General features: G+C 45.0%; 1 protein-coding gene and 1 non-coding gene across 2 annotated transcripts in view; both read left to right on the top strand.

The window, feature by feature from the left end:
* The window catches only part of LOC124789146, an 892841-nt gene that overhangs the window by 317817 nt on the left and 559190 nt on the right, over positions 1-15834 (top strand). The window lies entirely within an intron of this gene.
* On the top strand, positions 9560-9634 carry Trnat-ugu. The gene has a single exon. It is a non-coding gene; the product is annotated as a tRNA-Thr (tRNA).

Raw genomic sequence — 15834 nt, 5'->3', positions numbered from 1 at the left:
CTTCTGATTCCCTTGAGGTACTTGTGAGCAAACCTGTACAGCAGTGGTTGTCAAACTACGGCCTACTCGTGTGGCGCTCGGTTTTGAGCTATATTCTGTAATACACGTATACCAACCAACAGCCGAATCCAAAACCGTCATCTAACTTTAAGAGCTTCTTAAGGGTGAATTTTTCCTGCTCAGTAACAAACAAAACTACGTAGAGTCAGTAATATTTTAAGATGTGCCTAATTCTGCCGTGAGTAAAGTGAAGTTTGCCGCTTACTTTAACCCTAGCAACACCATCGTATTTTCCGTGATGGATAATACCAAGGGGGGGGGGGGGATTACTTTGTACCCACCACAAAAAAATGTTAAATGTGCGTAATTAATACCATAATTTTTAAATTGATATTGATGTATAAGTAGGATACAGGACATGAATTTTTTTTTTAGCACTATCGTAGCAACACCATGGCATTTTTCGTAATGCTTACACCGAGTGGAGGAGTACTTCATGTCTACTACAAAAAATTAAAAAAGTATACATTTCGTTAATTGTCATTGATTTTCATTCGCAACATACTTTTTAAAGTTATACAGACGTATAAGAATGTCCCTGACATGAAAATATGGATATGAAATTTGTTGCGAAAAGTCACATTCATTACCAAGGCTTAAATCTGTGGTTTAAGTTTTACTGAAAAATTTATGACAGTTACGGAATCATTAAAAACTATTTAGTGAACATTTATGATCCTCAGTCGTGTTGCATAATGCATCAATATAGGTGCAATTGCTGTTATTAATCGATTATAGATCCGATCACACAGACAACACAACAACATTTTGTTAGGCAGTTAAGCTGCCACAACTTTGTGATCGCTGAGGGTGGCAGTAACTGAAACTGAGGAAAGTCGGGACGAAATGTTCAGAATGGTGCCGGCTTTTAACGATTAGCCGGCAGCCAACATACGATACCCACACTACAACTAGTATATTGAGAACTCATAAGACGCTAATTTTTGTAGGTTGCCAGTTATTAATAAGATCGGTACATAATGCGGCCCAAGGTGCCGCCCACAATGTCTGTATTGCCTCTTGAGCAAAAAATTTTGACGACCACTGATGTACGGTAGCCAGCCGCTTCTTATGTAGCTTTATTTATGTCAAGACACGTTTCGGTCTTCAACCCGTCTTCGGTTGACGTGGTACGATTTTATCTTCCTCGACGTAAATGTATTACCGCTGCTGAAAATGAATGGAAGTCCGAAACACGTCTTGGCCTAAATAAAGCTGTGTAAGAAGTGGCTGGTCGCTTTATTTTTTCAAGTAATTTACTCCACAGCCACGAAGCTCAACCTGTACTAACTTAGGTAGATTTGTATCTGAGTTGTCTGTAGAATGTCGCTCCATCCCCGAGCTGTCCTTGAAAGACAAGTTCTTTTCTCACGCGGCTCTTGAGCCATCCCGCCTTGCGTGACAAACGGCACGTCCCAGTCTGCCGGCTGTGGTAATACAACTGTGCCTAATAGCACGAAAAAGGCATTCCACGGTTGTAACTGTTCCTGTAGCAAATCAAATGCCCATGCAGTGCGATCAGAAACGTCACAAGCGTACTTCCAGTAAAACTAGTGGTTGACCTTAACAAAAAGACTGATTAATGTACGAAACAATCGCTATGGCTGGCGTTACACGGGAACCATTACATGGAGTGTCGGCTCCAACCAACACATACGCCTTTGTCTGTTCATTAGACTCTGCCGGATGCCGTATCGGTTTTTGCCAAACTGATGAGTTAGGAGCGACTTTGGAAAGATGTCTGAGAAAGTTGTTGCACCATTTAGCACTCTAGGCTGGGTGTCGCTAACATCTACTATCAGGGCTATGCATAAACCATAACTGAAAGTGTTGTGTATGGGGCGGAACTATGGGCCTCGTGGAAAAAGGGTGGCCCGGCAGAGTCACGCAATTTGACTCTTAGTCTGATCACGAGGTGTGGCCATTAATTGCATGCGTTGATCACGTAGGCTGACGTGAGGACCAATGAACTATACTTGACGGGATGTATCTGGAACATCTTAGGCGATTAGAAGTTAGTAGACAGTAATACAATTAAATACTTAGCTTTAATTCAGCTTCAGCGGTGAACGTCGATCTTGACTTTGTACAACAATATTTACAAGTTCAGCTATAGATTGAAGTGCGAATACTTCTTTACAATTCTCATTGCTTCACACATATAGATCAATCGGTAATGCATAAACTGTATGTGGCGCCTGGATAGGTCGCAGCTACTGGCTTAGCTGAAGGCTATGCTAACTAGCGTCTCTGCAGTTGAGATCTCTGAAGCTATAACGAGTGAACCATTCCTGTCAAAGTCGGCTGTAGAACTGACCAGTGCGCTAACTTGTATCGTAAGACCAGCCGATTGGCGGCGCTCGGTCTGCTAGCGTCGACAGTGGCGACTCGCGGGTCCGATGTGTACTGACGGACCGCGGCCCATTTGAAGCCTACAACCTAGCAAGTGTCGTGCCTTGCGGTGACACCACAGAAAGCTTACAAAATTAGTGCATTAACTCGCCATTTCAGATAGTGCTGTTTCTTGACTCAGTACTTCAAGTGGCGATTACAGTATGTGCATGATGGAGATCTTGATCTTCAAACGCTCTTGTTTACTGATGAAGCGTGGCTACTTTGATGAACAAAGAGCAGAAGGAATGCCGAATGGAACTTTTCAAGGAACCTCGTGAACAACCGGACAGTGATGTTACGTTTATGCGTAGGATCATACAGGAGACAAGAGTGGTGTTTATGGCTATGACTTTGAGACAAAAGTCCAGTCATTACTGCTGATTATTTTCGTTCACGCGATAGGCCATATAATATCCCAGCCCGACGCTGTGCTAGTTTGCGAAATTTTATCGTTTGTTGTATTATAGCTGAGCCGATCAGCTGACGGTTTGGCAAAGGACATATAAGATTAAGAAACGCTCAACAGTTTCTATCCAACGTCAAAAACTCCCGTATTTTATCAGTGCCAGTGGAATTGTCTGATTAGAATTTTTGTCTCGCATATCGCATAGTCAACCACCTATGCTAAGCAAGTAATTTGAAAATGCTGGACGAGTAGTGTTCCACTCACCGCACCAGCCCGCATGCTTACTCAGCTTTGGCACTTCGCGAATTTGGTGCAGCTGGTAAGGCAGTCATCATTTAGAAGATACAAGTACTTTTCTGAAGCCAAATTTCCATTCGTTTCCTGTTTAGTGCGCATCATGTTCCTGCATCGCCGATAGTGTTACGAGTGCGAAAAAAGAACGAGAAGCGAATGCCTATGAGATTTCTTTCTCAGTCCTTTCTGGGAACACACAGTTTCGTCCTTGATGACGTCAGACCAAACAAACATTGTGCAATCACATGACGATCATCACTTGCACACACCACCGATAGTGATTCGTTGGCAGTGGGTGGGAAGGTAGTAGCCATTGTAGTTCGTGATCACTAGACACAGCGACAGTGATCTGGTTTGATTTCAGAACTTCTGCACAATGTCTCATGAAGTGAGGACATAGGACTCAATTAATGGTAATTCGGGGTAGACCGTTCGCCGGGAGGAAGTCTTTCGATTTGACGCCACTTCGGAGACTTACGTGTCGATGGGGATGAAATGATAATGATTAGGACAACACAACACCTAGTCCCTGAGCGGAGAAAATTCCGACTCAGCCGGGAATCGAACCCGGGCCCTTAGGATCGACATTCTGTCGCGCTGACCACTCAGCTACCACCCAGCTACACTAGACACAACATTCTCACCTCACGAACGAAAGATGCTAAGACTGGCGAGTCCGCATATGCAATCGGCTGATGTCTCGTTACAGCGTTGTAGGCATGCAGCATCACGTGGTCACATGTTTTTACCTTTCCACACCGTTGTTCTCTCACTAATGGAGCGAGGACCGAACTGTCAGACATCCGCGTAACTATGTAGGTCCCACTCATGTATAAGTCATCAGTCTTGTGACTGGTTGAGATGGCCCACCACGATTTCCTCTTTGATGTTGTCTCTTCATTCCAGCATAGCACTTGCACGTAACTTTTGGATATGTTCCAATCTGTAGCTACCTCATTTCTTATCACTTCAATTAATTCTTCCGCAGCGTCTGCCCCGATAGCTGAATGGTGCCGGCACGGTAGCTCAGCGCGTTCGGTCAGAGAGCTGGTTGGTTTCTGTAATAAAAAACTGAGTGGAAGGATCAAAAAACGAACTTTAACAGATGTCATGTGACGTCCGCAACGACCAAACACAACGATCAATAACGGACAAAATAAAAAATAAATGGTCAGCATGACGGACTGCCGTACTAAGGGGCCCGGGTTCGATTCCCGGCTGGGTCGGGGATTTTCTCCGCTCAGGGACTGGGTGTTGTGTTGTCTTCATCATCATTTCATCCCCATCCGGCGCGCAGGTCGCTCAATGTGTCGCCGAATGACCTGCACCAAGGCGGCCGGACCTGCCCCGTAAGGGGCCTCCCGGCCAATGACGCAAAACGCTCATTTCCATTTCCATTCTTCCGCATCGTCTCGTATCAAACGCTTTTCGATAACACCTATGTACGAATAAAGCGCTTCTTACTAAGAGATGCTGGAACCGTTGTTGATTGGAGAGGAGGCTCACCTTTCTGTGATGGTATGCATTGGACTGCCTTTTTAAATGACTATCTGAATTTTAAATGAACACCCCATCCATTTCTTAGGGCTGAAACAACTGAATTTTTAACCGTCAGCTGCACAATTAAGACCCTCATCACAGAAAGAACTGGGAAAAGCATCCCGTCACGATGGTCTGAGTGACCGAAACCAGTAGAGAATAAAGGTTTTGCCGGCCTGGGTGGTCTAGCGGTTCTAGGCGCTACCGTCTGGAACCGCGTGACTCTACGGTCGCAGGTTCGAATCCTGCCTCGGGCATAGATGTGTGCGATGTCCTTAGGTTAGTTAGGTTTGAGTAGTTCTAAGTTCTAGGGGACTGATGACCTCAGAAGTTAAGTTCCATAGTGCTCAGAGCCATTTAAACCATTTTGAATAAAGGTTTGTTTATACAGCTGACGGCTACAAAAGCAGTGCTTTAAGTACGTGAGGGCTGTACAAAGTCACGTCGCTAAAACATTTCTTAGAAAACGCTGCTCGATACAAGAAGGGAGATGTCATTGGTTGCTCAGTGGTGTTACTGAATATATGCCCGACAACCACGTACGAATCGTATTTACGTAATATAATGATGAGCTGCGTGTGAACTCGAGGGCTTTGACACGATTGATAATTTCCCTTCTCTTGCAGTGTTATTGGTCCCATTCTCGCCACCCAGCATTTGGACGATAAACATATGCAAGTTCAGGTAATATAAAAAATGACTCTGAGCACTATGGGACTTAACAGCTGTGGTCATCAGTCCCCTAGAACTTTGAACTACTTAAACCTAACTAACCTAAGGACATCACACACATCGATGCCCGAGGCAGGATTCGAACCTGCGACCGTAGCAGTCGCACGGTTCCGGACTGCGCGCCTTGAACCGCGAGACCACCGCGGTCAGATAATATAGAATTCGTGCCTTTCAGTTAAAAGACGATGTACTTGTGCTAAGTATCAGAAAGTGAGCTGGCATGTGCGGATTTAAAGGTATCTGTGATGAAAGCGCGTTGGAAAGGTTGGATACACTGGTACGGTATCAACTCGCACGACATGGAAAGAAATTGCCCACCGCGGGCAGTTTGGCGGCCCGGCCGTCGGTGTTTCGCAGCGGCCTTTGTCCGCCCCTGGAGGTCGTGTTTGCCCAAGTAATGGCTGGCGGCCGGCCGCGCGTGACGTCACCAACAGGTTCTCCGCGTCTCGGCTGGACCGCCTCTCGCGCATGCGCCGTGTGTACGAGTACAGATCGCAGTTGAGATAGCTGCCGCGACGCACGCTCGCAGTGGCCCGAGCCTCGGGCTTATTGGCCCGTCACTCATTCCTTCGTGGTATCGCATGGGCCACCAAGTAGTAGCCTAAGCAGCGCACATAAACATAAGACACAGCGTGCACCTAAATTCTGCAATTTAATCAGCTAACGGCGGCCTGAATGCTCAACTGTTTAGGAAAAATTCTGGTTTCATTTTCTAATTTTGATGGATGAACTGCTTCCAGTTGTGGAGTAAAGTTGACTTAAATGAAAAACCTTGCTACTGTTTGAGACATAATGTGTGCTACGCGGCAAGAAAGACGCTATGGATATGTTGGTAAGGTTATGCGAGGTGCACCTTTTAAGTTTTTACAAAACACAATGAAGGAAAAAGTTCTTTTTGCTACATATCGTTTTATTGTTTTTACCACACACTCTCTCTCCTGTATCCGTCTGAATATTTATTACATTACCGTGTAAAAATTGGAAGCAACTCGGTCAAATACTTTTTGAGAGTTTTGCTAACACTTTCTGTTGTGACTTGGCAAGACAGCCAAGTCACTATGAGAGGAAGCCGAAAGGCACGCGTTTAAGCTCACGCAGGCTGGCGTGAGGTCTGGAACAGGTAAAGGAAGTTATAGTAGCAAAGAACGTACGTAGCTGCGGGAATACTTAACTTTAATCCATAATAGGTGAACATCGGTCTGACGGTACATGCATCACAAGATAAATAGCAAATGATAATGGCGCCTTGCTAGGTCGTAGCAAATGACGTAGCTGAAGGCTATGCTAACTATCGTCTCGGCAAATGAGAGCGTAATTTGTCAGTGAACCATCGCTAGCAAAGTCGGCTGTACAACTGGGGCGAGTGCTAGGACATCTCTCTAGACCTGCCGTGTGGCGGCGCTCGGTCTGCAATCACCGATAGTGGCGACACGCGGGTCCGACGTATACTAGCGGACCGCGGCCGATTTAAAGGCTACCACCTAGCAAGTGTGGTGTCTGGCGGTGACACCACACTTTCCCCTTTATTCAGGGTGTACATAAAGTCCGGGAACACTTTCAATTATTTATTGCACAAGAACCAAACATTCTACAGAAATCATACATATGTCGTTTTGAAGAGGAACCATGACAGGTTTTTTTTGTCGTGTATACCGTCACAGCGTAGTTTGGTAATTTGCCGATAGTCAGCGCTAGTCGAAAACATGGCAAGTTCAGGTGCGGAGCGAGCTTTCTGTGTGTTGGAGTTCGGCAAAAACAAGTGTGCTACAGCTGTTCAACTGGTGTTTAGAACCAAGTACAGTAAGAAGCCACCCACAAGGAAGGCCATTTACCACTGGCACAACAAATTCGTTACGACGGGTTGCCTGTGCCCGACAAAGAGAAGCGGACGTCCCAATGTGAGTGAAGTTAATGTGGAGGGCGTACGAGAGACATTCATAGGCAGTCCATAGAAATCGGTTCGTCGTGCATCTCGTGAACTCGAAATGACTCCAATGACAGCGTGGAAAGTCTAGCGATAGAAGCTGTCTATGAACCGTTCAAATTGGAGCTAGTGCAGAAGCTCAGTGACGATGACAAAGACAAGCGTTTTGTACGCAGTAGCAACAATTGAATGAGGATGGGGATGGCATTGTTGACCGCTTAACTTTTAGCGACGAAGCCACGTTTTACACTAATGGGAAAGTGAGCAGGCATAATTGTCGAATCTGGGGTACAAAGCTTCCAGACGAATGCATAGAATTTGAACGTGATTCTATAAAGTGCCCTGTCACGTCGAAAACTGTACGGGCCATTCTTCTTCGCCGAGAGCACTGTCACTGGATATTCCTACTTTGAGATGTTGCAGCAATGATGCCTCAAATGCAATCGGACTCTCCGTTCCTCTTTCAGCAGGATGGGGCTCCACCCCATTTTCATCGTGAAGTTCGTGGGTACCTGAACACGGAGCTGCCGCATCGATGGATCGGCCGTGTTGCAGAAGGGGACGACTGTTTCATGAAATGGCCTCCCCGATCACCACATCTCAGTGCATGTGACTTTTTTCTGTGGGGACACATTAAAGATCTGGTGCAAGTACCACCTCTACCACGTGATGTAGCAGAGCGCTGGGAAAGAATATGGGAAGCGACTGCCACAGTCGACGATGCCATGCTGGGACGGGTATTGATGTCTGTCTGGTCACTAATGGTCCGCAAATCGAATGTTTGTAATAAATAAATAAATAAAATTTAGAATTTCTCTTCAAAATGCAATATGTATGATATCTGTAAAATATTTAGTTCTTATGCAATAAATAATTGAAAGAGTTCCCGGACTTCATGTACACCCTGTACTTTACCATGCTATCGAAGCAATTCTGGGAACATTGTATCCACTCTGATGTAAAACATGGCTTTGTATTGATTTAATAACGTTTTGAGACGTAGTGACGTTGCGGGAACGTGATGCGTTAAGGAAAGGTTATAAGCGTAGAGACGAATGGGAGATAACTCTAGTGACGATAGGAGCTATAAACAGGGAAATCCACTGACATAAGCGGCTGTAACAAACAGCAGATTGTTAAGGCACAGCAGCTGGCAACAAGCATCTCGGAAACGGCGAATCTGCCACACATTAAGTACACCACGAAACATCATTACAACCTCGATCGTTCACGTGAAAAGTGAATACAATCATTCATCCGGTCATCCCGGGTGCGTTTCATTACACTTTCAGAGTTTCATTAACTTTTGTGGCCTCCACTAGCGTTTATCACTGTCTGATACCTATGTGGCATGCTCCGTGTAAATCTACAGAGGTCACCCTTTGGTTTCTGCCCAGTGAGAGCCCATGAGCATTCATGAAGAGTCTTGTTGAACAGGACGACCACGGACACGCCTGTCAAGATCTCCCGCACATGCGTGGTGGGGTGTAAGTTGGGACTCACTACCGGCCATGCCGTTACTTCAGTGTTGAGGCTTTGCAAGACATTCACGCTGACGACCGCCACATGGGTCCTGGCATTAGAAGCAATTTAGGGCCACCACCGAATGCAGCAGCCGCCAGATGGTCAAGCAGAACCTGTGCGATGTACTGTATGGCGGCGAGGCGACCATGGACAACGACAAGATCCGTGTATGGCAGTCAACACCGAAGACTCGCCACATCATTACAGAACCTTGGAAATCTGTCTTCGCCAGTGACGAAGTTGCCAGTTGGCAAGAGAGCGACAGAACTGGAGGCGAGAGGCGAGCTGCAATGTGTTCTCGTGTCAAGCGGGGTACTTGAACAGGACGTCCGGGTCGTGAGGTTCTGTATCGTCGTAACGTGTTCATTACAGCCTGATTGGACACAGCGTCTACAGTGGCCCTTCTAACATCGTGCAGCAATGCTCTGACGGTATCCGTATGACTTATATGGATATGTACGAAAGAACAGACACCAAATCCATATATAGTTCTGGCAATACCGGTCGTGACCTTCTTGTTCTGTGCGGATGCATAGATATTAACCGAACTCTTAGAGGACTTGGTACGAGTAATGAGTGTATTGGGTAGGGACACTAGGAATGTAGTGTGTGGACATCTAAGGTGAGAATGTGGGTCTCGCAGGAGGCGTGCGCGAGATAGTCCCTGCAGTCGCACTATCTTCTGTGCACTCGGTGGCTCAGATGGATAGAGCGTCTGCCATGTAAGCAGGAGGTCCCGGGTTCGAGTCCCGCTCGGGGCACACATTTTCACCTGTCCCCTTTGATATATATCAGCACCCGTCAGCAGCTGAAGGTATTAATATATAATTCTAATTTCGTATACGTATGACACCGCAACGCGGAGATGGCCAGATATCGGTCTTCACGTGGGGCTGTGTAACGCGTCGCCGACCTTGTCCAACTCGCTTTCTGTACTGACATGTCTCCCTGTCCACAAACTAGGGACGACGCATGGGGAGGCGTTGGCATCTGCACCGGAAGTCCATCCTTTTTTGGTCAAACAAACCGCCCTTGCAGATGGCACTGCATTAAGATGTTGCATTGCATTTGATTGATTGAGTACAAATCCACAAATAAAAACAACGATCTGTGTACCTCACTAGAAAACACTGCGACATCAGTACTCACTTCCTCCTGAGGGGTCATCTGACACTTCAATGCATAACGCAGCCAACAGGTGGCGAATGGCTAATTGCTGCATACGGTGAAAGCGAAGATCTCAAGCCATGCAGCAAGGCCACAGGTACAGCCTGTGTCAAAATAGATTTAACAAAAATAAGGGCTCTGAGCACTATGGGACTTAACATCTGAGGTCATCGGTCACTTAGAACTATTGAAACCTAACTAACCTGAGGACATCAAACACATATATACCCGAGGCAGGATTCGAACCTGCGACCGTAGCAGTCGTGCGGTTCCAGACTGAAGCGCCTAGAACCACTCGGCCACTGCGGCCGGCTTAGATTTAACATACCGGATGTTGATACCCGTGTTCCCCTATTCATTTGAACAGAGTAAATTGCAGTTGGGACGCCATGTTGGCATTATTCAATGAAATTGGTGTTGCATCTGGCTGGCTGGACAGAAGCAGGACGCTCTCCTGTAGACTACTCTGGGCCAGAACGAAGCTCCGTCTGTGACGGGGATGGAAGCGGCCGTATGCGTTCAGTGTCATTCCTTCTGCCCACTAGTTGTTCGGTAAGGAGCGAATATACTTTATCCAGAGGTCATTGGTACCTGCAGCTATGCGTACTTCTCGAAAAGAACTGAATACCATCTTTGCTTACAACTTCAGCATGGGCATCACAATCTACATCCACATCCGTATTCTGCAAACCACTGTGATGTACATGGCAGAGGATACTTACCATTTTATTAGTTTTCGGTGGTTTTCCCCGTTCCATTCACGCATGGTGTTAGGGAAGAATGATTGCTTACGCGCGCTGAAATTAGTCCAGTATTGTCATCCGAATCCCTAGGAGCGATGAGTAGCAGGCTGTAGTATAGAGGGTGAGTCAGGAGGGAAGGTACACACTTTCAGGAGTGTTAGTATTAGTGATTCTGAACAAAACACTGCATACAAACATAGATCTGTTGTGTAGGACTTTGTAGAAAGCTCTCAGCAGAGGTGGTGCGGAAACTGTCGTTGTAGGGAACCTGGCTAGCACAAATTTTTATATGGCTCGAAGAATCCTAACGACTGTAACGGACGGATTATCTCTGACTCGTGATATAAAGACTCTTTGGATATAATGTGGAACATTACCTTTGCAATGGTAAGAGTAGGATCGCATTGGAATTGTAAGTAGCGGCACTGTTGTAAGCTGCCATATTGAGTACCTAATGTAATGTAGTGAATTGTGATAATATTTCATCTCATACAAGAGGATGATGTAAACTAGATTGTAGCTAGGAAAATACTGTATGGAAGATTATAACTTTATGAATGGAAAAGGTACGTTAGGTTTCCTGGTTATAACTTCTCCCTTGTTTGTGGCTCGGAACATTTTTTGGTGTGTTGTAACTCGTATGGAATTTCGTATCTTGGGAAATCAGTAGTGTCTGCCCCACGGTCGTTTACGCGCTATTTCAAGAGATTAAATTCCGGTCTTAATCGAAATTGTTACACATCTTGGACGCCGATTCCAATGCTGCAGAGCGAGTACGTCATAGCACCCAAGACGGCTTCGCCACGGGGTACGATTGTGCCTCTGATTATTTTAAGAATCTTCAGAGTCTACGATCGCCGGAATTCTGCAGAGCCACAGAGATTTTATTCCAGGTGGAGTAATTAATTTTATACGTGGAAGAGTGAGAGCTAATTGTGTAAAAATATTGGGGAAGCGACTTCTCTTGTCCAAAGGTTTCCATTCAAGAACAACGTATTATTCAGTCATAATAATTTAACTTCAAACTTCAGAGAGGAAGAGAAGTTGAAACAAAATAACACTACAAACGGAAGATTTACTTCTAATTCTCCAAACGTACGAAGACTCATTACAAATGATGCAACAAGAAATGGTGTCCAGCTGTCACAATGGTAAGGCATGAACGATGGAGACAGAGCGTTCTGTTGCATCTACATCTACATGGTTTCTCCGCAATTCGCACTTAAGTGCCTGGCAGAGGGTTCATCGAACCATTTTCATACTACTCCTCTACCATTCCACTCTCGAATGGCGCGTGGGAAAAAGGAACACGTAAATCTTTCCGTTCGAGCTCTGATTTCTCTTATTTTATTATGATGATCGTTTCTCCCTACTTAGGTGGGTGTCAACAAAATATTTTCGCATTCGGAAGAGAAAGTTGGTGATGGAAATTTCGTAAATAGATCTCGCCGCAAAGAAAACCGCCTTTGTTTCAGTGACTGCCACGCAAACTCCCGTATCATATCAGTGACTCTCTCACCCCTATTGCGCGATAACACGAAACGAGCTGCCTTTCTTTGCGCTTTTTCGATGTCCTCCGTCAGTCCTACCTGGTAAGGATCCCACACCGCGCAGCAATATTCCAGCAGAGGACGGACAAGTGTAATGTAGTGTCTCTTTAGTGGGTTTGTCGCATCTTCTAAGTTTTCTGCCAACAAAGCGCAGTCTTTGTTTCGCCTTCCCCACAGTATTATCTATGTGGTCTTTCCAATTTAAGTTGCTGTTAATTGTAATTCCTAGGTATTTAGCCGAATTGACAGCCCTTAGATTTGTGCGATTTATCGTATACCCAAAATTCATCGGATTTTTTTTTAGTACCCCTGTGGATGACGTCGCACTTTTCTTTGTTTAGTGATAGTTGCCACTTTTCGTACCATACAGAAATTCTCTCTAGATCATTTTGCAATTGGAATTGATCGTCTGATGATTTTACTAGACGGTAAATTACAGCGTCATGTGCAAACAATCTAAGAGGGCTGCTCAGATTTATCACCTAGATCATTTATGTAAATCAGGAAGAGCAGAGGGCCTATGACACTACCTTGCGGAACGCCAGATATAATTTCTGTTCTTCTCGATGATTTACCGTCTATCACTACGAACTGTGACCTCTCTGAGAGGAAAACACAAAAGTGGAAAGTGGATCCAAGTGGGAGTGGCCCGTCCCACTGCCATCGCCATCCCACATTGCGGTAGCAGAGGGCGCTGGCGGCGCGGGGCTGCTGGAGGTGTGGCTAAGTGGGCAGACTCCCTCGAGTCAATCGGCTTCCGCATGACCGCTGTCGACGTCTCACGCAGACTTGCATTTCCTTTGATATGATGCCCCTAAGGTGGTATCGATACATGATACCACCATGTCCTGTTATTAACAGTTTCCCAGCAAACTAATGAAACGGTGGGGAACAGCACAAATGCGGATAATACTAAATGGAACATTACTATCTAATGTTTTGTTTAATTGTTTACATTTGCTTATGAAACACGGTCAGAGAGTTCACCGTCAGCTGCAATGCATTTTGCAGCTTTGTAGACAGCTGCTATGTTGTTGATCTGAGCTCATTCGTACGGACCTTTGCTTAAGCACACGCGTGTAAAATACGAGCGAGAAGTTCCTCTTTTGTGTCCACTGTGCGCCTGTAGACTTTGCTCTTGGCCCCTCTTACTTCTTCCTGTCAAGATTGTGTTCCACAGAGTTCATCGCTATCCATCACTCGATGTAGACCTCTGAAAGTGGGAGAATTGTTCACCATATTGCAAAACGGTGGCAAGCGAAGTTTGCACAGAAATAATTAGTAAAGACAATAATACATGTTCTAAATCGCTTTGCTTGTCTTCGCTTCAGAGTGCTGGTGAAGGACATACAGCTGACGCCTGTGGTTTTCAAACAATTTTGTTTAGAATCAGCAGTACTATCACACCTCAAAGCATATATCTTTCCTCATGACTACCCTGTGTTCCTAGCCATCACTTAATCGTGGTTCTTGTAACTTCGTAAGTACGCTTTCACGGGGTAGTTTCTATCCATCTTACACTGTGTGCCTGTTTAGGTTTCTCTGCGTCTCCATAGCAGTCTCCTGTAAGTTAGACAAACCTGTGACCATTCGTGCTGCCCTCCTTTGGATACGTTCAGTATCCTCGTTAGTCGTTTTTTTACGGGTCTCTTCACATGAACGAGGTTTTTAGGATAAGTCGCACGACTGTTCTGTAAGCAGACTTGTATACTTATTACTTTTCGATAGTATTTTTCTATCGAAACGAAACCTGCCACCTGTTTTACCTGTGTCTGAGCCTATGTGATCGTTACTTGTCATATCCGCACAGATTTCTACACCCAGGTACAACTTATGCAGGCGAATTTAAGTGATTCGGGAACCATGCGTGATTTCCAGTGACATTCAGTGGGTTACGTAAATTGAAAGTCTCGGGGCTTTTGTGGGGCCGGTCCATTGTACGAGCTATCCAATTCTAACTGTGACAGTTGATATGATGATACTTTTTTTTTTCTTTGCTAAGAGCGGACAGTACTTTATTGGCGTCCTGCATCCCTAGAGACCACGGAAGTATCTTGTGTGGGCTTCAGGTATTCGTATGATAGATGTGTAATAAGAGGAAATAACTTCTGCAGGCGAATTTAAGTGATTTGGGAACCATGCGTGATTTCCAGTGACATTCAGTGGGTTACGTAAATTACGTTTCTGAAGAAGAGAAATTTGTTAACATCGAGTATAGATTTAAGTGTCAGGAAGTCGTTTCTGAAAGTATTTGTATGGAGTGTAGCCATGTATGGAAGTGAAACATGGACGATAACTAGTTTGGACAAGAAGAGAATAGAAGCTTTCGAAATGTGGTGCTACAGAAGAATGCTGAATATAAGGTGGGTAGATCACGTAACTAATGAGGAGGTATTGCATAGGATTGGGGAGAAGAGGAGTCTGTGGCACAACTTGACAAGAAGAAGGGATCAGTTGGTAGGACATGTTTTGAGGCATCAAGGGATCACAAATTTAGCATTGGAGGGCAGCGTGGAGGGTAAAAATCGTAAAGGGAGACCAAGAGATGAATACGCTAAGCAGATTCAGAAGGATGTAGGTTGCAGTAAGTACTGGGCGATGAAAAAGCTTGCACAGGATAGAGTAGGATGGAGAGCTGCATTAAACCAGTCTCAGGACTGAAGACCACAACAACAACAACAACAACAACAACGTAAATTGAAGGTCTTTGGGCTTTTGTGGGGCCGGTCCATTGTGCAGTTTCGAGTGGGACGTCAGCCGCGGAATCAGTTTAGCTTTTCAGGCACTCAGCTGTCAGAACTGTAAATTCATATATGTCGACTTGTTTTACGTCAAGAAATGAACTACAGCTTAAATTTTTGTTTAATTTTTCGCAGTATGTGTAATAAATAAACGTCGAAGCGCCTAAACTCTACTGTGTATATTCTTATTAGTGCTGCGATTCGTCCCTTAAAAACATACTAAACACGAAATATCTAGAGGGCGTGAATACTTTTTTTACTGCGTGTGCGTGTTTACAAGTCAGTGGCCGGCATCATACCCATCTGCATACTCTTTGATATGTAAATGTCTCTTCCACATAGTGTTTGCTTTGCAAGAGTGCGACCCTAAAAGTTGCACCATGAGGATCTTGACAGACACTCGTAAATACTATCCCCACGGATGTGGTGAGACGATCTGTGCCTGTTGGCTTTTGGAGCGACAGGTAGACTGTCGTCGTTTGTACAGCGATTTCCCTGACGTTTCGCCAACGTGAATGGCTGACCTTAGACGGAAGCCAACATGCAATACGTCGACAAGTTGCCACGGAAGTGTCAAAATGTTCATTAATGCTCTACAGCCTCTAGAAATAAACAGTATTTTCTTTTCTATTTGTTGCTTCGCATTTTTTGGGCCAAATTTTAATTTGTTGCGAATACTAACACTTTATTCGATTTGTAATTAAAAATAAGAAGCTGTTGTGTTATTGAAAATTAGGATTCGGGATATGTTAATTGACAC

Source organism: Schistocerca piceifrons, chromosome 3 (genome assembly GCF_021461385.2).
Source record: "Schistocerca piceifrons isolate TAMUIC-IGC-003096 chromosome 3, iqSchPice1.1, whole genome shotgun sequence".
NCBI classification, from domain to species: domain Eukaryota; kingdom Metazoa; phylum Arthropoda; class Insecta; order Orthoptera; family Acrididae; genus Schistocerca; species Schistocerca piceifrons.
Note: the sequence above shows the minus strand (reverse complement) of the source record. Positions and strands in the feature narration are given on the sequence as shown.